This window comes from Sapajus apella, unplaced genomic scaffold (assembly GCF_009761245.1).
Source record: "Sapajus apella isolate SASKATOON/1434 unplaced genomic scaffold, GSC_monkey_1.0 scaffold70, whole genome shotgun sequence".
Taxonomy (NCBI): Eukaryota; Metazoa; Chordata; class Mammalia; order Primates; family Cebidae; genus Sapajus; species Sapajus apella.
In genome coordinates, this window is record NW_022437010.1 from 5,742,956 (window position 1) to 5,768,659 (window position 25,704).

Consider the following 25,704-nt stretch of genomic DNA (forward strand, 5'->3'; position numbering starts at 1 on the left):
AACCTCCGATATGAGTTCCATTTGACCTTTGCTACAAGTAGGATTTTAAACGTAAGAAAAGTGACAAGGAGTGGGGTGATGTAAAGGTATTTGTCAGGAATTCTCACTGGTTTGCAGAAATAGCATTGATTTGTGATTGGCTATATGGGTTGAACTATACGCTATGGGTTAGGTGCCTGGTGTACAGCATTGTTAGGTTAATTTTTGGCTACTTGTGGCTGTATAGCAGGTAGCTTCAAGAGATGATTACTTAGCTCAAGACGGCAGTAGGATGTGGCCGCTGTCTCATTCCCATGCCTCTCTGGGCCTGATAATTTAGAGGTGGCTCACATTCCTCAGATAAAATGTTTCTTTTTCTTCATCAGTAACTATGTGAGCAAGCCAGGCCTCTGGTCTGTTATACTGACCTAGAAGGAGTAACACTCAGATGCTCCAGCTCAGAGGAAGCCAGGGGTGAGCGTGGCCAACTCGCAGATTTAGTTTCGTTGTTTGCCATGATATGAAGCCAATTCCGATCTGCTGCATCTCCTTTAGTCCTGCCATGATGGCTTAATGGCTGTGAGACCTTAGACCTGTAAGTTAGATGCTCTGAGCTGTGGTCCTCCCACAGCACCAGAACATAATATGGTACCTCATACCGAATGGGTACTCAATGGCATGTGCAAGTAAATGTGTACACGTGTGCATCCAGGCGTGCATGCACATGTTTTCTCAGGTACACACACACACCCCCACTGACAAAAGAGCCCTCAAATGATTAAAGGAAAAAGGGACTTGAAAGACACACTTTCCCAAAAGTTAAACATTATCTTGGGGATACAACCTTTAAAAACTCAGTGCAATAACGGAACAGATGTGGCAAAATGGATACTGAGTTAAAAAAATGTTATCTCAAAACCCACCAGATAAGCTGAGAATTTACTAAAGAGACAACTGAGGAAAAGCAGGGGACCCACTTGGGGCACTAACGCTCGGAATATAGCAGGTCAAAGACCTCTGGTTTCCAGCCCACGCCAGGACCTGATGGGCAGCAACATGGATCCCAGCTCAGAGGCACTGACCCCATCTTCAGTGGTAAATAGCCACTGCTCATCAATGAAGGATTGTAAGTACAGTACAACACCTTTCCTAGAGTCTACACTTCAAGAGCCTCATTTGGCACTGTTCTTAGCTGACTTATTTGCAAATAAAGAACAAATGTGGATTGAGAAAAACAGAAAGGTAGGTCTGATTCCCCAGTTTACAACAGCATCTGGCCTTTCCTAGGCACCAGAGTTTCCCACAGGGCATTTTGCAAAGGGCCCCACGAGAAACACACTCCTCTACTTAAGCAAGAGAAATCTACTTCTCATTCTTGAAAATCCCCAAAAGTATTCTGAAGATATCTGTCATAATTCCCAGATGAGTGCCTATCTTTAGGAGTTCTTTAAGTGCAGGGTGTAAACATGGTAACATTTCATATGCAAATTTCAAACAATCAATGAGAACAATATGGCTTCTGGCTAATGGTAACTCCCCCGATGGGACTTGAAATGCAAAGGCAGAGTGACTGGGCACTGGCACTGGGAATAGGCTGGCCACTGAAAGGCTGAAGAAACACATGTCAAAATGAAAAATCTAGTACCTTGCTTTGAAATATGTGGATGTACGTTTAGGCACTTCAACTCGTTTTAGACTTATAATACTGCTTTTAAGGTAGGACATCAGTGGTTCAGAGAGGCTAAGTAACTTGTCCAGATGAGAGAGAAGCTGGGGTTAGAATACAGGTCTCTTTCTACTATATCAATCAATTTCACTGTACATGCATTTTAGAGAAATATCTTTAAGATACAGATTTTATCCTGTAGTTGACAGGCTATACAAGTTGCCTGTCAGTTATGAGTACCGTTATGGGCAGTCTTAGAGTGCCTGCCACCTCCAAGGCCCCTGTATAAGTCTGAGCTTAGACCTCATCACCAGGGCTGGGTGCTGGTGATTCAGCTGTGATTGGCCTGAGCTCTGCCCAGTGGAGGTCCCTGTCCGGTGGTGACTCTATCAATTGATCAGATTCTTTGTCCTGAGGAGACTGGACATCCATAAACAGTCACCAGAAGCAGGAGGTTCAAGTGAGGGAGGCCCCATCAAGGACCCAGAGCCCATACTGGTTTAGCCAGAGCAGGGGGTATAGGAACAGGCTTCCTGGAATGCTAGCCAGGCACCTTCTCCAGAGAGTCCTCAGTTTTCAGTGAGGCCTGCTCTGAGAAGAACGAGACATGGTATTATTATTATTATTATTATTATTATTTTTTGAGACAGAGTCTCACTCTGTCACCCAGGCTGGAGGGCAGTGGCGTGATCTTAGCTCACTGCAGCCTCTGCCTCCCAGGTTCAAGCGATTCTCCTGCCTCAGCCTCCCGAGTAGCTGGGACTACAGTCACATGCCACCACACTCGGCTACTTTTTATATTTTTAGTAGAGATGGGGTTTCACCATGGTGGCCAGGTTGGTCTCGAACTCTTGACCTCAGGTGATCCACCTGCCTCGGCCTCCCAAGGTGGTGAGATTACAGGTGTGATCTACCACGCCCGGCCCAGGATGGCTTTAAGTCTCCCTTAACAGCTTATACATTCTCTCTGTAAACCTCCAATGCCTGTAGTAGCTCTTTTCATTGTAACTTAGGAGAGCAAAGCATATCATTGTTTTAAAGTACTGTATTAGAATACAGAATCAGAGAGTGATGGGATGGCACCATCTCGCAGTATAAGGCAGAAGTCATTGTTTCGAAAGGGCTCTCCTGGCTTTTATCACCCACCTTGGACATCAGATGGACTGAAATTTAGAGCTATCCATAAAAATCCCTGGAGGGATCTGTCATGGGCTGAACTGCGTCCCCCCAAAATTCATATGTTGCAGTCCTAATACCTTGTACCTTGTTCAAAGTCCCCAGTACCTTGAACGTGGCTGTACTGGAAGACAGATAGGGTCTCTAAAGAGGTAAGAGGTCATTAGGGCGGCCTAATCCAATCTGACTGGTGTCCTTAGAAGAAGGGGAGGACACAGACTCATACAGAGTGGGGGTCATGTGAGGATACAGTGGGAAGATGCCATCTACCAGCCAACGCGGGAGGCCTCAGGAGAAATTAACTCTGCCCACACCTTGATCTTGGACTTCCAGCCTCTAGGACTATAAGAAAATAAATTTCTGCGGTTTAAGCCACAGTCTGTGGTGTTTATTATGCAGCCCCAGCAAATCCATAAAGAAGCCTTCAAGTTGGGTTTTTTTGAAAAGAAAAAAGAGGCTCACAAGTGATTAAATCAATATGCTGGAAGCAATATAGAAATTTGGTAAGAATATGGTCCTGGATTTTGTCTGCTGAGGGCGATGCTGTCTGTCACTTATAGGCTGTGGCTCCCTAAGCGAGCTTCTTTACCCGTGGCCTCATAAATAAAAGGCAGCCAGGAACACTGCACGCATCACGGGTGTGGTGAAGGTGTAGTGACGCCAGGCATGCAAGAGACTTGGCATGGTGCTAGAGCCTGTGATCCTTGTCCTCAAGAAAACTTTGCTTTTATTTTTACCCAGTTAATCCAGATGCCATCAGATACAACCACCTAGATGTGATATATGGAGGATGAAGCTCTTGGTATCTAAGGCCACCTCACCAGGAATGGTTGGAGGGCCTCATCTGACTTGGCAATTGGAATGCCCCCCGTCAGCTCTGGGTTCTTTCTCTGCAAGTCTGCAGGCAGGCAGGAGTGTCTCATGCCACTTAGGCCAGGGGGACTGTGTGCATCTATTCGGCTCTGGATCCCAGTCTTTTCCTGTGCAGTTGCTTGAAGCTCCCTTTAACTGACAGTGTTTATGGAAAACAAAGAGCTTTGCTTCTTCCCGGAATATTCTATGGACTTCTTGCCACCTGGTGCCTGCAGTGGCTTTTCTCCCTGTGAGGCCCTGTGGCACGCTGTGCTCACTATCTGAGGTCCCTCTGCCACGCCAGCTGCTTCTGCCAGTGAAGTGGGTTAGGAGAGGAACTCATTGATTGAGGTGGACACTTAGGGTAATGAAGAGGCTGTCAGGGGACAGAATCAGAATACCTCTGGGCTCCCAGGGTGCCTCTGCTGGACTCCCGGGGGCAAGTAGTGGAAAGCTACTCCTGCTGGCTTGACCAGGCAGGGAACTTGTTTCAGAAGGTAGCAGACCAAGGTGAGGCACAGAAACGGGGGCTCGAATGCTCTCTGGACTCTCCCTTCTCTGCTTCCCTCTGGAGGGAAGCTTGCTTCTGCTCCCTGCACACTGTCATTCTTTGCCTTGCTGCTGCTCAAGGTAAACAGACAATGTGGAAAGTACCTGTGGAGTGAAAGACGACCTCTATCATCGCCAATTGTAAATTCCTTCATGGGTCAAGCATCTGCCTGGGCCCAATCAGCAGAGACTCGAGGGTAAAAGGATGCCCTATTGCACAAAATGGCTGCCAGGGCCCACGGTTCTGGATTGGAGGGAGGAGCAGTTGCTAGCAAAGGGGTAATCACTGGGAGCTGGGTGGTCGCCCCAGTCACCAGTACAGTGTCAGGCCTTCACTGCAGACGCTCAGGCTCTGTAATCAAATTTTCTCAACCTTGCTATCACATGAAGGGCACTTCACAGAGATTTCTACTTTTAGTCTTCCTTGTGTTGCCCATTTTGTTAGCAATATCCAGTGTTATAATTTCATTTAGGACTTTAAATTTTCGAATGCTCATTAGCCATCTCTAAAGAGAAATGCCGATTTAAAAAAACAAACTCTATTAAACTTCTTTAAAGCGCTACACCGCGAGTAACACACAGCTTTTTGTGAATGAGTATAGCACTGCAACTTTAAAACAGATGCCTGGTAGCTTATAGGTTTTGGAAATTTTTTTTACCATAACATTTTAAAAAATACCAATAGATAATGGCAAAATAGTGTCATATCCTCGGAATTATGGCCGATATCCCTTATTTCACGAACACGGACAGCGACTGCTTGGTATTCACTTCCATCATCAAATCAGCAGCTTACTGAATCCCAAATACGGATACAAAGTGCCACATGCCTTCTGCAGACTCCCTTTGCCATGTAGACTCTGTGGTGGGGGAGGGGAGTGTTCAGGCCTGAATCAAAACCTGGAGAAACAAAGACACGGGGCCTGGCCAGGCTGCACGTCTCATCCAACACTGCCCTGCACACAGAGGGGCTGGGTGCGCCTTCTGATTCTCATTTTCTGCATGGGGCGTCCTTCCCGTTTCCTCTACGGTACTTCCCCACCAGCACATGTGTTACCTACATCCTCTAACACTTACTGTGCATAAAAAAAGAAACAAAAGTATATTGCAACTTTTTCCTTAAGGTGTTAAAAAAACTTCTTTTTCAGATCTTAAAACCCCACCATACTTTTATTCCCAGCTTGTCACATCCTCAGCCTGTTTTATTCTTTTTTCCTCTTTTTTCTATCCAAAACAATTAGATCTTAAGAAAGTAATTTTATTGTTTGGAGTAAATTATCATCAGCAACTGAGTGCCTATTTTGAATATGGGCTTAAAACACGAAGTTTGCTAATTAGAAGGTTGGCCGTTCTTGGTTTGTATTTAATGCTTATACTCAATTACAATAAGTTTCTCCCAGAAGAAACCCTCCATTAGCATACAACCAGCACCATCAACAACAGCAGTTAACACTTACTGGACACTTGTTATGCGCCAGGCACTGCAAAATAACCTTCTAAGGTAGTTTCACTGTTAAACCTCAAGATAAGAAGTTGAGGCTTAGAGGGGTGAGTAACTTGCTCGAAGTTCCACAGCCAACAAGTGACAAGGCCAGGACTTGCACTCAGGGTGTCCTCTAAAGCCCACACTGCAGCCACTACCCTACAAAGCCTTCATATTCCGTTCCTTCCAGGACATATTAAGAAATAAGAGAGAATATGACAAAACCGACTTTGTATAGTGACTGCGGGACAACTGAGCTCCAGAAATCATGATGAAAGCTCAGGAAACTGGTCAATCCAACTGGGGAATGATTTAGCTGGGTCAAAGGGCACACAGAGGCTTTGCATTCCAGTTACTTATGGCTACAATGTGGCCTCCAAAAAGGGACTAGGGGATTGCCACATGGGCTACTCTGGTCTGAAATGAGAGTAAGGCTATCTTTTGGTAAGAATAGGAGTGCAAGCAAACCAAACCACAAATGAACTGCTTCAGATACAGCTGGTTCCTAAAGCACTGTTTTAAAAACTGAGCAAGGCCTGCCATTGCCGCTCACATCTTTGGGACGTGAAGGTGGGAGGGGAGCTTGAGCGCAGGAGTTTGAGACCAGCAGGAGCTCTCAAGCCTGGGCAACATCGCAATACCTCATCTCTACAAAAAAAATAAAAATTAGCTGGGCATGGTGGAACACACCTGTGATCCCAGCTACTCAGGAGGCTGAGACAGGAGGCTCGCTCGAGCCCAGAAGATCGAGGCTGCAGTGAACTGTGATCCAGCCTGGATGACAAAGCGAGACCCTGTCTCAAAAATAAAATTTAAAAAAATTGAGCAAAATCATGAGTTGTGTGTCTTTTGTGAAAGAGTCACTTATTGTAAATTATCTATCCTATAAATGGTGTCAGGAAACCTGGTTAACTGTTCAGAAAAATAAAATTTGAGCCCCTCATCTCATGACACCAGATGGAACTAGAAAAAGATGTTTAATAATAAATAACTTAAGACAAAATGTAAGTAAATATATATATGATCTTTTGATGGATTATAACTTTTTACATGTAAAAGCAATTGACAAAAATTAATGAAAAAAGTTGGATATGACAAAACGAAAAATATAAAATAACTTTATGCCGCACATATGATGAAGGACAGGCAGATAACAACCTAAAAAGTTTGTAACAAATAAGAAATAATCTGGACTAGTATTCTGGGTATATAATTAGCTAGTCATTGATATGAGATATTTTACTGTTTATAAAACTGCATCAGAAAAAGTAGGCAAAAGAAAAGAGTTGAACAATGAAGAAAGGAATATAAATGATTACCAAATATATGAAACTTTTTTGTTTTGCCAGTCATAGCAAATGCTCTGATAGATGCTAATAACTGTAATTTTGTCATGTAAAAAAGGACTAAAATATTAAAACAGTATGTGACAATGGTAGAATTTTCTTAGTATATATGTATGCAAGTTATTCCTATCCATTTTTTAAAAAGACTAGAAAAAGGATATAAAAATTATCACTGGTAAGCTAGGCATGGTGGCATGTGCCTGCAGTCTGTGCTGCCCAGGAGGTTGAGGTAGGAGAATCGCTTGAGCCCAGGAGTTCAAGTCCAGTCTGGGCAACATAGCAAGATCTTGTCTCTAAAACAAAACTTAAACAAAACAAACTGTCTGGGTGGTAGAATTACGAGGAATTTAACTTTTATTCCTCATACCTTTCTTTTCTAAAATAAAACCCCATTGCTTCTAATAACAAAATCCAATACTTTCAGTATATAAAACGCAAAGAAAAGAAAGAAAAAAGAAGGAAAGATGGAAGGAAAAAAGGAAGGAAGGAAGGAAGGAAAGAATTCTTCACCTTCAATAGGTTAAGAGGTCATAAAAACTTCAGAGTGATGAGGGTCTAGTGTTCAGAATATATTAAGGAGTCTTACAGCTGAAAACAACAACAAAAAAGAGAGCTCAGTTGAAAAGTGGGCAAAGGACTTAAATAGATGTTTCTCAAAAGGAGTACATAAATGGCCAAAAAGCACATGAAAAATGTTCAATATCAGTTAGTCATCAGAGAAATGCAAACTGAAAGCACAATGAGACAACCACTTCACACCCATTAGGATGGTAAGAAAGAAAAAGAAGGGGGAAAAAGGAAAGGAGGAAGGAAAGAAAGGAAGGCTAAATCGATATGGAGCTTCTTCCGGGCAATTATTTTTATTTATTTATTTTTTTGAGATGGAGAATCTCTCTGTGTTGCTCAGGAGTGCAGTGGGGCAACCTTGGCTCACTGCAACCTCCTCCTCCCTAGTTCAAGCGATTCTCCTGCCTCAGCCTCCCAAGTAGCTGGGATTACAGGTGTCTGCTACCATGCCTAGCTAATTCTTTGTACCTTTAGTAGAGACAGGGTTTCTCCATGTTGGCCAGGCTGGCCTCGAACTCCTGACCTTGTGACCCGTCCACCTCAGCCTCCCAAACTGCTGGGATTTACAGGCGTGAGCCACCACGCCCGCCCTGAAAAAATTTTGTAACTAGATAGTGGTGGTAGTTATACTAAGTACCACTGAAGTGCTCTCTTGAAACTGGCTAACTTTATGTCATACGAATTTCACCTCATTTTAAAAAAAGAAAAAAGAACATCCTTCCCACCTCACCAGAAAAAGTTTGGAATGGCCCTTCTAGAGTGACAGCAGTTGAATGGAGAACAATTTTAAATACATTTGTAGCACACCCTTGAATCTGAGACCCTGGATTCAGAGGTGAAACGCAAACAGCAAGTCCCACCTGCGACGAGATTCTCCTCCTGACATCTGCTATGAATTTTTTTGGATATATTTTTCCACAGAATACACCTGTGAGATATTTTAACAGGTACAGTTTCCGCATTTTTATTGGGGCATACGGTGAAAAAGTGATTTTTAAAACATAATTCAAAAGCCCAACTGATAAACCAATACAACGTTTGAAATTATGGCTTGTTTTATACGACTTTAATTTTCATATTTACTGATAAAAAAGAACTAAATCATCATCTAACAAAATTATTAGCCACTCAAGGAAGCATACTAACTGATCATAACAGCTATTTTTCGCAGTTGCTTAAAAATGTGTCAGAACAGTAGAATATCATTTTAATTAAACAAATTTGCAATTATGAATATAATAACTGCCTTGACATTTTTACATTACAGCTTGAGCTAGAAGGAAAAAAATTCTCCTTTTATTGCATGGAGCATGAAACTTAAGTAAAAATATTATTTAAAATAGTTAAACAGTGTAATTACAGTATATAAAATGCGTAAACCTGGTCACATGTTACAGGGTTCAATTTTAGATTTCCACTTGGTCTAGCCACTGGCCGAGTGAAGCTGCCTATAGGGCAGAGTGGTATCCAAGATCTTAGACAATTCCAGCCGTGGAAGGACTCCACACAGACAGGATGCAGGAGCACACCCTGCCTTAGAGGGCCCTGGCTAAAATCTCTAACAGGCATTTGTTTCATGAGAAGCAATTGAAACAGCTCTGCTTTGAAGGTCAGAGGAACCTTGAATTTTGGTTTTCTGTTAACTACTAGGATTTTTCCATCTTGAATATCTATATTGATCTCCTTTACTTAAACTTTGCTAAGAATAGCTTCCATTCAGACTAGTCTTCTTGAGAATTTGATCTGTTTAATATTGCTAGATTTATTCCTGTATCAGACATGATAGAAATTTATTTGGGATTCAAATTTAAATAGATTCTCCTGCAGTAGGAATCCCAAAACCAAAACGTTCAATGCATAGGTATTCATTGATTCAATCTGGGTTAAAAAAAAATTCTAAATATAATCAACTCTTATCTGTTTTCACAGCAATATGTTCCTCACACCTTCCTTTCCCAGCTTTCTTTCCCTTATTTTGGGGAGGCTGTTTTTAGTTTATGAGGTGAGTGGAGGTCAGGTCTAATCTCAAAATACATACTTTGCATTGTATTTTACTTTGGTTCCCAAAGAGTGGGTTTCTCCTTTGGAGGAGGCAGCTCTGTGTAGCAGGTGAATAGATTCCCTGCCATAAAAAAGTGAAGGGAAGTAAATGCAACTTGAAGAAGTCTTCTTCCCCCATATGCCATATTAAGAAATGCTGATCAAAGCATCGCTCAGATTCCATTCATATTTTCAAGTCTTAATTTGTATGCTATATCCTTTCTTAAGTTAGACACATTGGCTCTACTTGATGAAGTGAATTTAATATGGTTTGTCTTAAGCGGGCCACCCCAGTGCTGGGGAACTCTGACAGCCAATCATCACATCTGTGTAATTTTTCCTTCTCAGAGAGGGCCGACAGGAGAGTTTTCAGCCATCTTATTCCAACCTTCAAGTGAGCTATAGGAGGATGGAAAATCAGAATGTGTAAATGACAGCAACATGAAACTTCCCTGCAGTATTATTCCAAATAACTATTACCAGGTGCTTAACTATGAAGAGGCCGGTCTGGTTTCCAGAGTCAGGATGTTTTGCTTGCTCCATGAGATACCAACCCTTTACATAAATCCATCAAATCCAGTATTCTCTAATTATGAACATTTGTGGAATAAACATAATTAAAGACACAACAGGGGGGATATTTAAAGAAACATGATCAGCCAAAGTATTTTCTATCATTGAACTAACTGCTAGAATACTACTCACTGTCAAATCCATATGGGTCTGTGCCTGTTTTCTGATGATACAGTCTCGCTCCTGCAAGAGACTGTGCCTTCTGATGGCTTTCATTCCCAGTCTCTGCTCTTTGACTTCCACCTCTCGGTTCCCCCATCTTAGTTCCTCACTCACTCTCTCCTCTATCTTTTAAACCTCGGTGTCCCCTGGGGTCCTTTCCTACCTTACTCTTTGCCTGTTCTAGACATTCACCAGGCATTTAGGTCACGTCTGGGGCTCCAGTGATCAAGGGCAGTACACATTCCAATCCTGGCCTCTCTCTCCTGAGCTCTTGGGGTAACATTCCCCCGTGTCCCGCCTCAAACTCAGGAAGTCCAAAAGTCACCAAATCATCTTCTCCCCCAAAGCACTGCTGCCCCTGCTTAATCCTCATCTCAATTCCAACCACCAACCTCTTGGCCACACAGGTCAGGACCCTGGTTTCTTCATCCTCACGGTCTCTCCTTGGAATTGGTCCCCTTTCCCATAGATTTGAGTGCCTGTCTTTTTATTATTATTATTATAAGGTTCTCCCCACATAGCCCCTGCTACTTTCTCAGCCCACACTCTTATCTCCTCTCACTCAGACTATTTATTAAGATTTTCCTTGGCCTGTTTTCCAACTGCCAACCTTACCCTTGGCCAACATAGGTAAGATAGATAATCATTTAAAAACTGCACATAGAAGAATTATTTAATGACTCTCCACATTGTCTACCAGGAAAGCCCACATTTTTATAAGGGAATACAGGTCTTTAGGATCTAGCCCCTCATCTCTGCAGCCTCATCCCCCAACCCTCCCATCCTCCCTACTACGCTGCTCACGCTAATCCACTCTCACATTTATACATGGGCAGCATGTATAAAGACAGCCATATATATTCTGCCTGAAATTTCCTGGCCCCTTCCATACCACATTCCTATTTGCTTTCAAGATTCAGCTAAACCACGATCTGAAACATTTCTTGAGTATTAAAGACAAAGTAAGGTGCTACCCCTGTTTGAAATCATGGTGGCGTGTTTCTCATTTAAGACATTTTTTCACAATGAATCACACGTATCTGTGTGATACCTCCTATCAGACTGTGAGCTCCTTGAGGACAAGCACTCATTTTTTAAAAGTTATTTTTATATCTCAGACCATAAATATCACAGATGGCATACTGCCTTGCCCCTGGTAAGTGTTTAACCCATTTATGGGTCATCTCATGTTCCCTGGAACGGGTGGATGTGTGACAATCTGACATGGCGGTGATTTTTAGCTGTTCTAGCTACAAGGAAAAGAACCAGTTGCAACTCATACTGAAATGGCCACCTCAGCTTCAACCCTGTAGTGCTCCAGAGTTTTCTCACAAGGAAGTTGATCACTTCACCCTCTTACCTCTTCCTTCTTGCCCTCTTCTGGTGCCTGAAGTCAGCAATTGCATGTGTTTGAGAACTCACCTGATCTCAGGTGATGGCAATGCACATCAAACCAGCTTAAACAACAGGAGAATTACCACTGGCTCAGGGAATCTAAGGAAGGACTGGATAACCAAGCTGTGGGAAGGGCAGCATGCAGCTGGGCGCCAGGACACCAGGGAACCAGGGACTCAGGCATACCAGCACTTTCCCTCCATCTCTCATTCTGTTTGCCACATTCTCCCCTTGATGGGAAACGTGGCCAGGGATGGTTCCTAGGTACTCACAGCTTCAGCTGCTGGAGGAGTAACCCAAGCTCCCTTTGGTTTTCTGTCCAGATATCATAAAGAACAGGCCTCGCCTGCCCAGCTTTGCTGGGTGCCCATCCTCAGATGTGTCCACGGGCGTGGAGTCCCACTCTGCCAACACAGAGGCTCCCTTACTGATCATGCATTTGGGGGAGGAAGCTGCTTCTAGAAGGGGATTCTGACAGCCTGGGCCAGAGGTCGACTATTGCTAGCACTCTAAATAGGAATGGCCTAGGGACACATGGTTTGGAAATTACACCTTCAAGAGACCTAAAGTTTCTTGGCCTTCCCTGTACAGACAAGCTTTATTCTTCCTTTCATGTTACCTTCCTTCAGAAATTTTCCCTACTACACATCTGTGGCAAACAAATAAGCAGACTTACACACAAACACATTACAATTTGACTCCTTAAATTTCTATCCAACCCTGTGATTTCCCCCCTTCCTATCAGAAAGGGTTTCCCAGGTAACCGTGAATAATTTACATATTTCCTAAGGTTTTCTGATCCTGGAAGCTAAAGAGTTTTAAACTATATTTTGTACAGGATATGATCAACCTTGTCAAAAGCACATTTGTTTTTTGCTTTCCTTCTTTTTCCCTATCTGAATATTTGGCCTGAACCAAATTATTTTTAAATCGGTGGTTTACTTGGAACCCAACTTACTATATACCCAAGTTCTGTCTCTCAGGAGTATTCTCCAGCCCAGTCACTTTCTCCCTTTTAAGAAATCATCATAATGGACAGCAAAGAGTTCTGGTCACCTAGCTGGAAAACACTGTCAACTGAGGTTAAGTTGTGGCCTGCATAGCAAGTTAGGTCAGCTACATCCGGAGAAAAAATAATACAACATATGTTGTTGCTGGAATTTCTTTCTATTTATCATTAATTCATCAAAATATGTATTGAATACTTACTCTATTCTATATATCAAATATAGTGGAAAGCTAAAGACCCAGTACTTAACAATAATCCAGTGCAATGATGAAAAGACATATAAATACCATGCAATGCGGCGATTGCTGTAACAGAGAAATGGGTTAGAAATACTTATTCCATCATCACTGCAGAACTTCAAAAATTGCATGCCATGTGCATTGCTGGACAGGCAATCTACTAGGAGAAGTTAGCATATTTAATGAATTCTGAGATAAGCAATTACTCTAGTAAGATTCTGTGTAAAATGTCTAGACCACAGCTGTCATGCCTTATATAAATATTTCACCTGTTTAATTTTCACTACTAGTTTCTTCTTTCTTCATCTTACTACTGTTATTTCCTTTAGGGGGAAGTGGAAGCAAAGAAAAGCAGACATATCTGTCGAACAGAGCATCCAAAAACTACTGTAGGGTATGCCTTCATTCCCAAGAAGTATAACACAAATTAGGCTCATCTTACAAAATACAGTCACACACTGCATAATGGCATTTCAGTCAAGGAAAGACTGCATATGTAATGAGGGTCCCATAAGATTACAATGGAGCTGAAAGCTACCTATCACCTAGTGACATTATAGTCAATGTAAAGTTACAGAGCAACACGTTACTCATGCATTTGTGGTGATACGGTGTAAACAAACCTACTATGCGGCCACTTACATGAAGGATATTTAGATATGTCAGATACACACATACTTAACATTGTGTTACAACGCCTACAGTATGCAATACAGTAACATGCTGTGCAGGTTTGTAGCCTAGAAGCAACAGGCTACACCACACCCCATACAGCCTATATGCGTAGTAGGCCGCACCTTCTAGGTTTGTACTGTACACTGTATAATACTTGCATAACAAAATGACAAATTTCTCAGAGTGTATCCCCATCATTAAGCGATGCATGACTATAGTTATGTTCACAAAACTTTATCAGGCAACTAGAATTTTGTTTTGTTCTCATTTCTGAACTGTGCTCCCATGGAAAAGAATTTAGCTGAAACTGAGATCTAATCAGGTCTGAAGTGGGATCTCCAAACCTCTGTTTGCATGGGTTTACCTGGAGGGGAAAGCCTAAGGAGGATTTGGGAGCAGGGCTTTGCAAGGCAGGTAGAAAGGTGGGGCTCAAAGCTGAGTTGCTTAAGTCTCAGGTGACAAGTTGACAGTGGGAAAAGGTATAGTTCTGAAATATGATAGGACACCACGATGGCCCCAAAGCCTCCATGGTGTCCTCTGCAGGCCCAGTGAGAGTCACGGTCATGTCCAGTGGAAGTTAGCTTGCTGTGGACACCCCCAGGGACCTCCAAAAATACTTGTAGGGGCCTCTGTGGGATACTGGGATCCATGACAGCAGGTAGGTGGTGATGCACTTGAGATATCTGAGTATGAACATTATTGCGAACCCTCATCTAGACCCACAGGCTGGGGATGTCTGCGCTTGAGAACTCATTTCCTAAGTGTCTGACTAGTGCCTTTTCCTTGAGGTGGTTCCCACTAGAAAATAGGGATTCCCTTATTTGTACTAGGCTTCCCTCAGGCGTTCTCTTCTTCCTGTACATTTCATGAACATCCTACCTTGCTTTTTCCTTACTAGACACCCAATTAAATTCCAATCATGATGACACCTTCCCTGGCTCTAAACTACACATGAATATGTAGATCACTATGAAGCTGTATACTATTAAACAAAACCGAAACGAAAAAACAGCTGACACCCCCATAAACTGGTTTTCTAACTGCTGGAAGCCTGGATGTTCTAACCTAACCGTCCCCATCACCTGCACATTTGAGGTTCAGCCTCGTTGTGACTCCAAGCCCAGTCCCACCTCTCAGGAGAGACCATTCCGAGCCTGGCCAGTTGCTCACCTTCGGGGCATGCAGGCAGCCCTGCTGATGATTCTGCTGAAACAGCAGGGTGCCACATCCCAGGAAGTGGCCTCCACATTCCTCTATAACTGCGCCTTACCTTGGACTCCACTTTGCCAGTGACTGGATTGTTGCCCACCTAAGCCTTATTTCTCTGTGACACTCATCTGCCCCACCACACATGTCCACAGTATCCATGGTCACTTATCTTTCTACCAAACGTCCCTCCTAAGATAGACACCCAGGATCATGGGTGCCATTAAGACCATTGGCAGCCATCTGGGCACGTCATCAGTCCCTCCCCCAGGAGCTGACCTCATCCCCATCTGTGCTGGCTCCTTGCCTTCTTCGATTCACCCTCCTGGCTGCTACTTGAGCTTCAGTTATGAGCAAGTTAAAGGAAAGAATTAGCATAAGAGACATGGGAGATACACCAGCCTGCACCCCCGTGTGAGTCATGGCCCTTGCTTGTGTGATCCTGGAGCCCAGCTTGTTTCTTGCTCTGGAGAAGACCAACAACGTGAGGCCCAAGTCTGCCAGAGGCATCTGTGATGCTCAGAAATGTGAATTGGTGAAGGGTGACTCCAATAGGTGTCACCTGCATATCCTTGAGACTTTCTCACAAATCACAGGCCTGTCTCACAAATCACAGGCTGTATCCAAATTCATAAATCTCTTCGTTACCAAGACAACATCATTAATTGTGGGAGCTATGGTACATTCAAGGCCGAGCCACATGTGGGATGGGGTAAACTCGGGAAGTGACACAGGTGGATGGGCGGTGGGTTGGCGGGAGGGACAAGGGGCAGACCCCCACGTTGGCTCTGAATGTCGAATTTGGGTGGTAGCCAGAAGGAAGGGATCCTGTGAATGGAGGCCACAAGTTTAAAGCCCTGACACATTTCAGAGTCTCACTCATAACTGCCTAAAATGAGGGGGTGGGGCCGCTTTGCTCTCTCCCATTTCCGACAGCAATTCTGTGGCTTATATCACATTGCGAGTTGCCCTTGATGTGCTTTTAACTTGCTTCAATCTGATCACTACCGTCAGGGCGTGGGACAGGGAACATCAAAGGATGTGAGTTATTCTCATCCCTCATCTTGGAAAGTAGCATTCCATCTCCACACTACAAAGAGGTGCCCGGGATGCCAAGGGAAGACAATGGCCAAAGACTCGCTGAAAAGTGTGAAGTGAAAGTTAAAAAGGATTTCACAAAGGTGTGCATTACCACAGCAGATCACTGAAGATACAGCTCCTTAAGCGCCTTGCCTCTCTTCCTGCCTAGCTGCTGTTGAGCAGTCTCTCTGCCTCTGCCCTGCTCTCTGCAGAGACACTACTTCTAGGACCCTGCCAGGGCAGCGCTGAAGGGAATCCCGAAGAATCTTTAGGCAAATGTCATGTGCAGGGTGCCAAGAAGGAACAAGGTATTTGGGATTGAACTAACTGTGATTTAATTCAGCTAATGCTGGTGTCAAACAGGGCTGCTATGTGACGGGGATGAGACGCACCCATTCTAAGCTGTAAAAAAAAAGCTTGGGGAAGGAGGAAAGAGAAAGGAAGAAGGGGAAAAACGGATATCCAGGCTAAAAATATTTCTTGAGAATTGCTTTCTCAGCTGTCTGAACCACCACAATGAAAGTTCTTACATGCATACCACCAGCATTACAATAAAAATGGAAAAGAAAAGAGAGCAGCCAAGAGAGTTCTAAAGAGGCCTGGTAGCCTTTGGCCATCTCGTTGGTACTGCTGCTGTCAATTTCAAGGGACACAACTTCCGACAAGCTCCCTGCACCCATGGTTCTCTCAAGATTAGCTGGCGTTGGCTTTTCAGTGTTGGGCAATCTTTAAGTTCAGATAACTGTACTTATTCAGCTCTGTCCAGAGAAATAAGACCAGAATGTGATTTGAAAACCAGAAATGTCATCTCATCTGCCATTGTCCCAGCATTTTCCCAACACAGGACCCAGAGAACATCCACATTGGCTATATAACTCTGCTGATCAGCAGTGATACCGCTTTACAAAGTAGTTTTAATTAAAAATTTACTCCTTAAATTGCAGGAATAACATGCACCATTTCAGAATGACAGTTTCACACCAAGTCTCATTCTGTTTCCTTTCATTAGGAGAACATCCCAGTTATAGGTATTTGGCTGCCAAGTCCAAGGCTCGCAGCTGTACTGAGGTTATTCTTTATTTTAAAGAACAAGTTAGATTGACTATGACACTTCCTTGTTTTTTACTTTAATAGCTAACTCGTTTATTCAAACTCTCTGTGATTTTCAAAGCATTTCATACATAGTGTCATCTACTTTTCATAGCTGCCATTAGCAGATGATATTACTCCTGGTGGTAGATGAGGACACTAAGGCTCAGAAAGTCCCAACATCACACATCTAAGATGTGAAAAGTCAGGACTCACTCATGTCTTCCAATTCTAAATTCTGAGCTCTTCCACTAAACAACATTGACTCGACTTCTCATGACATAAACTATTTCCAGTCATTTAATTACAGTTCCTCTAAGGAAGGAAGAAGGACTAGTTAACCATCCACCAAGCATCGTGTAGTAAGTCTCCCTCCACTGATATAAACATTGCAGGAAGGTGAAAATGAGCTATTGTCTTAGTCTGTTCCTGCTGCTACAACAAAATACCTTAGATTGAGTAACTGACACACAATAGAAGTTCATTTCTCACAGTGCTGGGGGCTGGGAAGTCCAAGATCAGAGTGCTAGCAGACTTGGTGTCTGGTGGAGGCTGTCTCGCTCCACTTTATAGATGGCTCTTATTTGTCCTCACATGGAGGAGAGAAAAAGGACAAAAGGGACGAACACTGTATCCTCCCCATGATGGAAGAGATGGAAGGAGCAGGAAGCTCTCTGAAGCCTCTTCTATAAGGGCACTAATCCCATTCATGAGGGCAGAGCCCTCATAACATAATCATTTTCCAAAGCCCTTGCCTCTTAATACCACCACAGTAGAGATTACATCTCGACATGAATTCTGGAGGAACACAAACATTCAAACCATAGCAGCTACTATGCCACAGGCCTCTAAGGAGTTTCCTTCATGTGCAATAGCCTAGAAAAGTTTAAATGCAAATAGAGAATAAAAGCTAAGGATGAGCCAACAATAAGGCGCAGTTACACAGAGTTCTATACATGCAGCTGACTGGTGGCAGATAGGGGAAAGAGGAAGGCAGTGTAGATAATCTGGTGAGCCCTCCAGGTTAAAACTGCTCTGCCAATGGCTTCCTGCTCTGGCGAGTGGGGCTGGGCTGTTTTATAAGTGGCCACTAATGAGACTGACAATAGATTCTTAACCCAATGGTGGTCCATGTGCAGGTGGCCAGCACCTCAGGCGGCAGCCTGATGCAAGGGGATCTGCCTGAAACGCGTGATGGTGTTTAGCTCAGTCATCAGGCTATTTCCCTCCAGAATTTGCACTGGATAACGAAGCAGACTGGCTAGAACAGACTGCAGGTAACGTACAGAGATGAGATGTTAACGTGTGTGTGGAGGGAAGTACAGGATACAGATTGGCCAGCAGAAGGAAGGGCAGAAACAGAGCCAGAGGCGCCCAGAGGCTGAGGGTCTCCAGCCATTAGACCTCCCTCAGTTCCTAAGAGCTTTCCAGTTTTGATTCACGTGGATCCTTAAATAAACTCCCTTTGTCTTAAAGCACCCACCATTAGTGGATCTATCCTGGCCACAGTTTATGGAAGCTGAAGGTTTCTATGACAGGTAGTTTACACACATGAACTAGAGTCAGGACTGTGTACATCTCATTCATAAGGGATTAGAAGGAAGACAGGCATATACAGCCTGCTATTCTGTCTCGTTGGTAAGCCTTTCCAGACTGAAGGCCTCTTTCCTCTGAATCTACAGCCCTGGATGATGGGTACCTTCCATTTCAAGTCAATCAGAGTTTCCTGAGTGTAGATTATGTGCAAGAAACTGGGAAGGCCATACATTAGGCTTAACCAGCCTTGTCGCCTCATGCTTTTTAGTGCTATTTCACTCTTCACATGTTATTTAGCTCTATAAAAACTGGGATCTTGGTCAGGTGGTCAGGTGTAGTGGTTCATGCCTGTAATCCCAAAATTTTGGAAGGTCAAGGAAAGAGGATCACTTGAGGCCAGGAATTCAAGACCAGCCTGGGCAACAAAGCAAGACCTCCATCTCTACAAAAAAATAAAATAAAAAACAAAAAACAGCCAAGTGTGGTGGTGCACGCCTGTAGTCCTAGCTACTTGAGAGACTGAGTGAGGTAGGAGGACCACTTGAGTCCAGGAGCTGCACTCCAGCCTAAGCAAGAGGGCAAAGCCCTGTCTCAAAAACACAAACACTGGTATCTTGCCTCCACGCCCTTATGGCCCCACAGCAATGGTCCAGTGTTTCCATTCTTTTCCAAAAATCAATTGGAAATTTATTTACGGCATGTCTCTTTGCATGAAGTTTAAGGAAGTCTGGAAGTGGTAGTGTCTAAATCAGAAGCTACTTAGTTCACTTGAAAGAGAAAGTAAAGAAGGACACTGATGTGTAAGAGAAGGCCGGAGGCCTGCCTACCTGACCCACATGACTACTAGACCCTGGGCAGGCATGTCACTCAAGTGGAGCCCATCCACCACTGCCTCTGATCTGGCATGAAAAGGTGAGTTAGGCTAATCAGGTCCCTTGGTTGAGACCATCAGAATCAGCCAAGGGACTTGGAGTTGGTGCTGATTGCTGGAAAGTGAAGGTCACGTGGACTCAGGGCCTGGGGAGGGTATTCTAAACTCTGTATAAGACAAAAAAAAAAAAAAAAAAAAAGAGTAGAATCTACACAGTGGGAAGGTGGGGAGAGACAGAGTGGGTGTGAGAAAATCAAACAGAATAGGGAAGTGGTAATACCATCATGCAAAGACTGAAGGTCAGACCCTTACACTGCCTTAGTTCCTGCTCTTTCCAAAGCTTGGTTAGTTAGTCCAGCTTGTCTTATGTTTGAGCAAGTGGGTCTCTCTGTTCCTTGGGACCATAAGAGTCCCCATTAGAACACCTCCTTCTGTGATGTGTTCTAACCCTTCTCCCCAGTGCTCATGACATAAAATGAAGCACAACTTTTAAAAACATTTTTTATAAGAAGCATAAAACACTCTCCACTAAAGAAAAATCCCAGTGGTTCTCAAACTGGGGGCAATTTTGCTTACCAAGGAGACATTGTAGACATTTTTGACTGTCATAAGTGTGTGTGTGTAAGTGTGTGTGTGTGCGTGCATGCGGTAGAAAGGCTGTTACTGGTATCTAGTGAGTAAAGGCCAGGAGTTCTGCTAAACATCTTATAGTGCACAGGACAAAGAGTTACTGGGCCCAAAATATGAGTAGTGCAGAGGTTAAAAAACTCTCCCCAAGACCAAGGGATGACAATGCAAAGCACATACCAACTTCTTTCCATTAGGGTAAAAAACTCATCTGATGCGCGCTACTGGAAAACGGTCATGATTGGGAAAATATAAAAGTGTAAGAGTTGTTGTGTTAGGGCGTCGAGATGGTGGCTGAATCCCATCTTTTCCATTTCAAATTTTTATGCATTGGCATTTTTATTGGTTGTAATTTGACAAAGTAAAAATGAACACATGGAAAAAAGAACAAAGACAGGGAGACTGAAAGGAGAATGCACTTGAACTGCCTCATCGAATGCTGCTCCAGCACTGCAGAAAGAAGAGCTCTCGACCAGGTCAACGTCCACAACTCACGCACGCTGGGAAGCCGGGCCAGCCACACCGAGAAGGTGCCTCTCATGGCGAAGACCCTCTTGAGAATTCCGTCAGATACGGTCACAAATGTTCTAGTCTCCCCACTTACGCCAAATTATGAAAAATGGCAAGTGATAGATCACAAAAGGGAATATAACCATGAGGACGTTCAAATAGCAAAGAAGAGAACTGAGAGGCCCCTTTAGTGACCTGGGGCTGAGGGAGGAGACCACCTCTAGCTTCCCAGCTCTGACTGTCAGTGCGCAGATTCAGGAAGCCCTGCCTATGACTGCGCCAGGAAGTGGCGAGCCAGTAGCAGCCCCAGGAACAAGGAGCGATTCTATGAGCAGAACCTGGTTAAGGGCATCAGTGAATCCACCCTTTCAAGCCAGCCCTTGCTGCAGGCACCTGGGCATTTTTCACCACCAAACCCCTCTTTGCAGTCAAAGACAGGAATGGTAGTGAAAAAAATATTTCACCTCCTAATTCTAACTCTCAAAAAGGTCTGCCTTAAACTCAAACCAAATCTGACCTATTAAGGTCTACTTTATTTTACAGTTGATCTCCACAGTTCATAAATAATCAGCTGGTATCTCCAAATGAAGAGTTGGCAGCTAAAGGCAATGGCTAAGTTCCCCTGGGCTAAGTTCCCCTCTTCACTCTTCTTCATACCCCATTTCACTAAGAAATACTCTGAGCAGCTGTGTTACAGAATAAAATCAAAAACGACACTGTAATTCCTTAAGGTGCATGAACTTGGACCCTAAGGATGATCGATGTATTCATATTATAAATGTGTTGGAGGGATATCAAGTTCATATGCTGACACACCTGACTGCCTTCACAAGTTTCCCGTTTAGTCAACACATAGTATAGTACAATATTCCAAAGATGTCACAGGACATGACAACCTGGTTCCCTTCCCTAGAGGTAATTACCATTCTATTTTTTGTTACACTAAATTTTAGAACTACAAGAACTCTTCTGCCAATAAGTGGCCCATGGATTAAGTGGCAAAGATCCTCTAGGAGAAGGTTCTAAATGACCGGCTAGGACAAAGCACCATTTTCTTCTAACCTGAACATCTATTCTCCTTCAGGGCACAAGCTGCTATTTATAACCAGAAAAAATTTCTCCATTGTCTAATATTATGAAATCAGGCTCTTCTTCAGCAGTTTATGTCTCCTGAAACATCCTGGGATCTGTTTTTAATTCCGAAAATAACGTGAAACATGTTCAACTACCTTGTCTTTCACTCAGTCCTTGTCTCACACTTAGGCATGCTTTGATGGCTGGCAAAGAAAGGGTCAGAGCTCTTCTGCACTATCTGGCTATATTTCATTTATGTGTTTAGGGAATAAAATAAATCTTGGGGTCAAGGTTCAAGGTCAGGAGACCATTTACTTCTTATCACCTAAGTAGTCAGGGACTTGGTGGGGAGATGGGGAGGGTGGGCACAGGGTGTTCAAAAAAGGATGATCTCCTAGTAGAGGGTTTTAGAATTTAGGAGTCAGAGTCTTTAAAAAAAAAACAAAAAAAACCAAAAACTCCATGTATCTCCCTTCCTTAAATCAAGGGTTAGCAACCTATAGCCCATGCGCCAAATTCACATTTCCACTGTCTGATATTGTAGTCAAAGCTTCACTGGAACACAACTAGACTTATTTGTTTATATTTTAATCTGTGACTGCTTTTGCAATTGCAGATTTCAGTAGTTATGAGAGAGATCTTATGATCCATAAAGTCGAAAATATTCACAATCTGGTCAACCTCTGCCCTAGATAGTAACTGAGGATCATGGCACAGTAAGCCATCGTTACTAAATGATGTATCCTTTTCCTCAGGTATTTTTCCCTGTCCTAGCATAGCTAGGTTTTGCTTTGGCTGTCAATAATGAGATCTAAAAAATAAGTGGCCTAAACAAGGTATTTCTCTCTCATCTAAGAGTCCAGGGCAGAAGTAACACAGAGTCAAGCCCTGGGCTATTTCCTTTACGTTGTTGCTCCACTGCAGACAGTCTCCATCACCCAGGCCGCACCATGGCCCAAAATGGCTGCCAGAATACTAGCCATCCGATACAACTAAGTATCAAGAAGAAAAAAGAATATCTTCAATTCAACTTTTAAGGAAACTTCTGGAAATACCATGAAACACTTTTACTTAAAAATCACTGACCAAACTTAGAAGTATAGGCTTCTGGTTGGGTGGAAAGTTGCTGAGCTAAAAAGTCAAGGTTATGTTATTACAAAGATGGCAGTGGGCGGAAGGACGGGGGGAAATGAATATTGAGGGATAACTAGCAATCTCTGCCACAGGAAGCTTACTCTAATCACCAAGCCCCTTATTAAGAGGGGCACATAATAATGGCAGCCATGCCCTTTGGCATAGCTCCAAAAAATGGTCTTTAAATATCTGTACAACATCTATTTAAGACATTGTCATATTAGTGCCAGTGAGAAATGTTTTTAAATTTCTAGTCAAAAGTACTGTCTCCTCAGAAGGAACTGGATATGTTCTCTTTTTAGCAGTCCGTATGGGGTTGTGCGTGTATATCTGCATTAATAGAGTATTTCTAATACAGTCCAGTGATCTTTTTTCAATGGACTGCCTGCCTGCCTGATCTGTCCCTGGGTCCATAGGACCCTGATGCTAACGCCCCGCCCACTGCAATCTCTCCAGTTAGCATGCCCATTCAGCATCCCCTTGATCACTACCAAATTATCAGAAACAGTCAATGTTTACCCCCTCCTCAAGTGACATCTACCCGCCCCCCCCCATCCAGCACAACAGAAATTTATCTCAGCCTCCTAGGTTTTTGGCATCTCTCTGTAACCTTGTACGTTCTGAAAATCTCCAATGAGAAAGGGTTACTCATCTCACTTTTGACACTGGCAAGGGTGAAGCTACGACCATATCAGAAAGCAAGAGACTATGAGGTCAAAAATTAAGAATGAATTCCAAATCCCTGATTCCAGAGTTTTCTGTAGCTTGAGCACCTCTAACCTGAAGATCCAAAATCCAAACTCCTCCAAAATCTGAAGCTTTCTGATTATTCAATACACACAAACTTTATTTCATGCACAAAATGATTAAAAATATTATATGAAATTACATAAAATTACCTTCAGGATACATGTATAGGTATATATGAAACAAATTTTGTGTTTAGACTTGGGCCCCATCCCCAAAGATATCTCATTACATATATGCAAATATTCTAACATCTGAGAAGATCCAAACTCTGAAACACTCTGGCCCCAAGAATTTTTTGGATAAGGGATACCTGACTCAACTTGTACTAAAAAAGAATGGGAAAAAAATTACAAGTCATAGGCTTTTGGCATATCAATTGGTAATTAGCAATCAGTTTTGTTCCAATATTTTTTCTTCTCTTCAGATGTAAATAACTAGACTTCCAGTATCAACATGGAAACTCCTGGAAATTTCTTTCTCACATAAAAGTCCAGGGCTGAATTGGCACTCTGTAGCATCAGGGATTCAGACTACCCCATACATTTTATTTTCTGTAAAGTTAGAAGACAGCTATCATCTGCAGGCTCCAAAATATATTTAAAGGCTGCCAACAGCAGCTGAAATCAAAAGAAGCCAAATGAGAGGAAGTGAAGAGAAGAAACACACAGAGTGGCACATCTCAGAAAACTCCAGCAAAAACATTTTTTTTTAAGAGCTAAGGGTTACAATCTGAAGTGTAAAGTCTCTATTTCCAAGTATTGATAATAGGGTAAGCAAAGGTAATTCTTCTATTTTTAATAAGTGTAGATTTAGGGTGGGAGGAAGACCTATACAAAAAATCAGAGATGAGTCATGTTCAAAGAAAGAGTTGGCAGTGGAGAAAAAGCCTTAAGGGTGTGAAAACAAGCTAGGCTAAATGTCTACCCCAGCCCCTTCCTGCTATGCCAAGACCCAGCCTCCCCCCAATCTTGTGCAAATAGCTGGTCCAGAAAATCCAGTGTATTAAAATATGAGTGGCAAAGGCAATCATATGCATACCATTGACAGATGAATTAAAAAAGAATTGAGGGAAAAAAAGAGGAAAATGGCAGAGAAACAGAAAAGTCATAGAAAAATGTTGCCATTGGAGCATATGAAATTTCTGGCTAAGTATTTTACAATGAATTTCTAAAATGTAGTGAAGCAATTTCTCTATGAAGGAAGACCAGAAAGTAGAAATTACTCAAAGAGATGGTGAGAAAACAGGAGGAGCTGAAATGTGAGCTTGCAAAACTCAGAACAGGGAAAAAAGCAAAGTAACTGCAGATGGAAGGTGCACAAGTGAGAAAAGACAGCAGAAAACACAGTAACGGATAGAGAAGATAACAATGGGAAAGCATATCAAATGAAGCAGAAGAAAGAATTTTAAAACATTAGAAAGAAAATAATAGGTACAGAATTCAGATAAAGGACAGCCAACTTATGCTTAACTGGATCCCTGAAGAATGAAATAGAACAGAACAATGGATCAGAAAAAATCCCTAAAGATAAAATTCAAGAAAACTTTCCTAAAGTAAGTAAGAGTCCAGTCCAATCTGTGAGGCACAATGATATATACTAGGGAGAAAAGATCAATACTGTGGTGGAGCCTGATAAAGGTATTAAACTTGAAAGATAATGAAGGAATCCTTTAAAGGATTCCTTTTTTGCCTTTTAGCAAAAAGATCACGTATGGTATCAGATTTCTCTATGGGAAATTAAACTTGAGAAAGCAATTGAGCCGCACTTACAAGAGCCTCCCTAAAAGAAAGAACAAGCCAAGATTTTACTCCCAACCAAACTGTCATTCAGGTATAAACAATTTTGAACATGCAAGAACTCAGGGTCTATTGCTTCCACAAGTTGTTAGCAAAATTCTAGATGATGAACTTTAGTTATCCAGATGACTGGGGAAAGTGAAGCAAAAGAAATAGCAGTGAACACTGAACACCTTTATCTAGAGAATGAATGCTTTAAAAGACAAAGAAGGAAACAGGTGGGAGTTTGAATGACAGGATGGAATGTGGGAGCCACGAGCGTGACAATGTAGGTATGACATACCTGAAACAATTAGGAGGGGAAGGGAAAATGGAGGTGT

General features: G+C 42.8%; 1 protein-coding gene across 4 annotated transcripts in view; it reads right to left on the bottom strand.

Annotated features, from left to right (window-relative positions):
* The window catches only part of FARS2 (phenylalanyl-tRNA synthetase 2, mitochondrial), a 523,925-nt gene that overhangs the window by 126,972 nt on the left and 371,249 nt on the right, over positions 1-25,704 (bottom strand). The gene's annotated exons all lie outside the window — the stretch shown is intronic.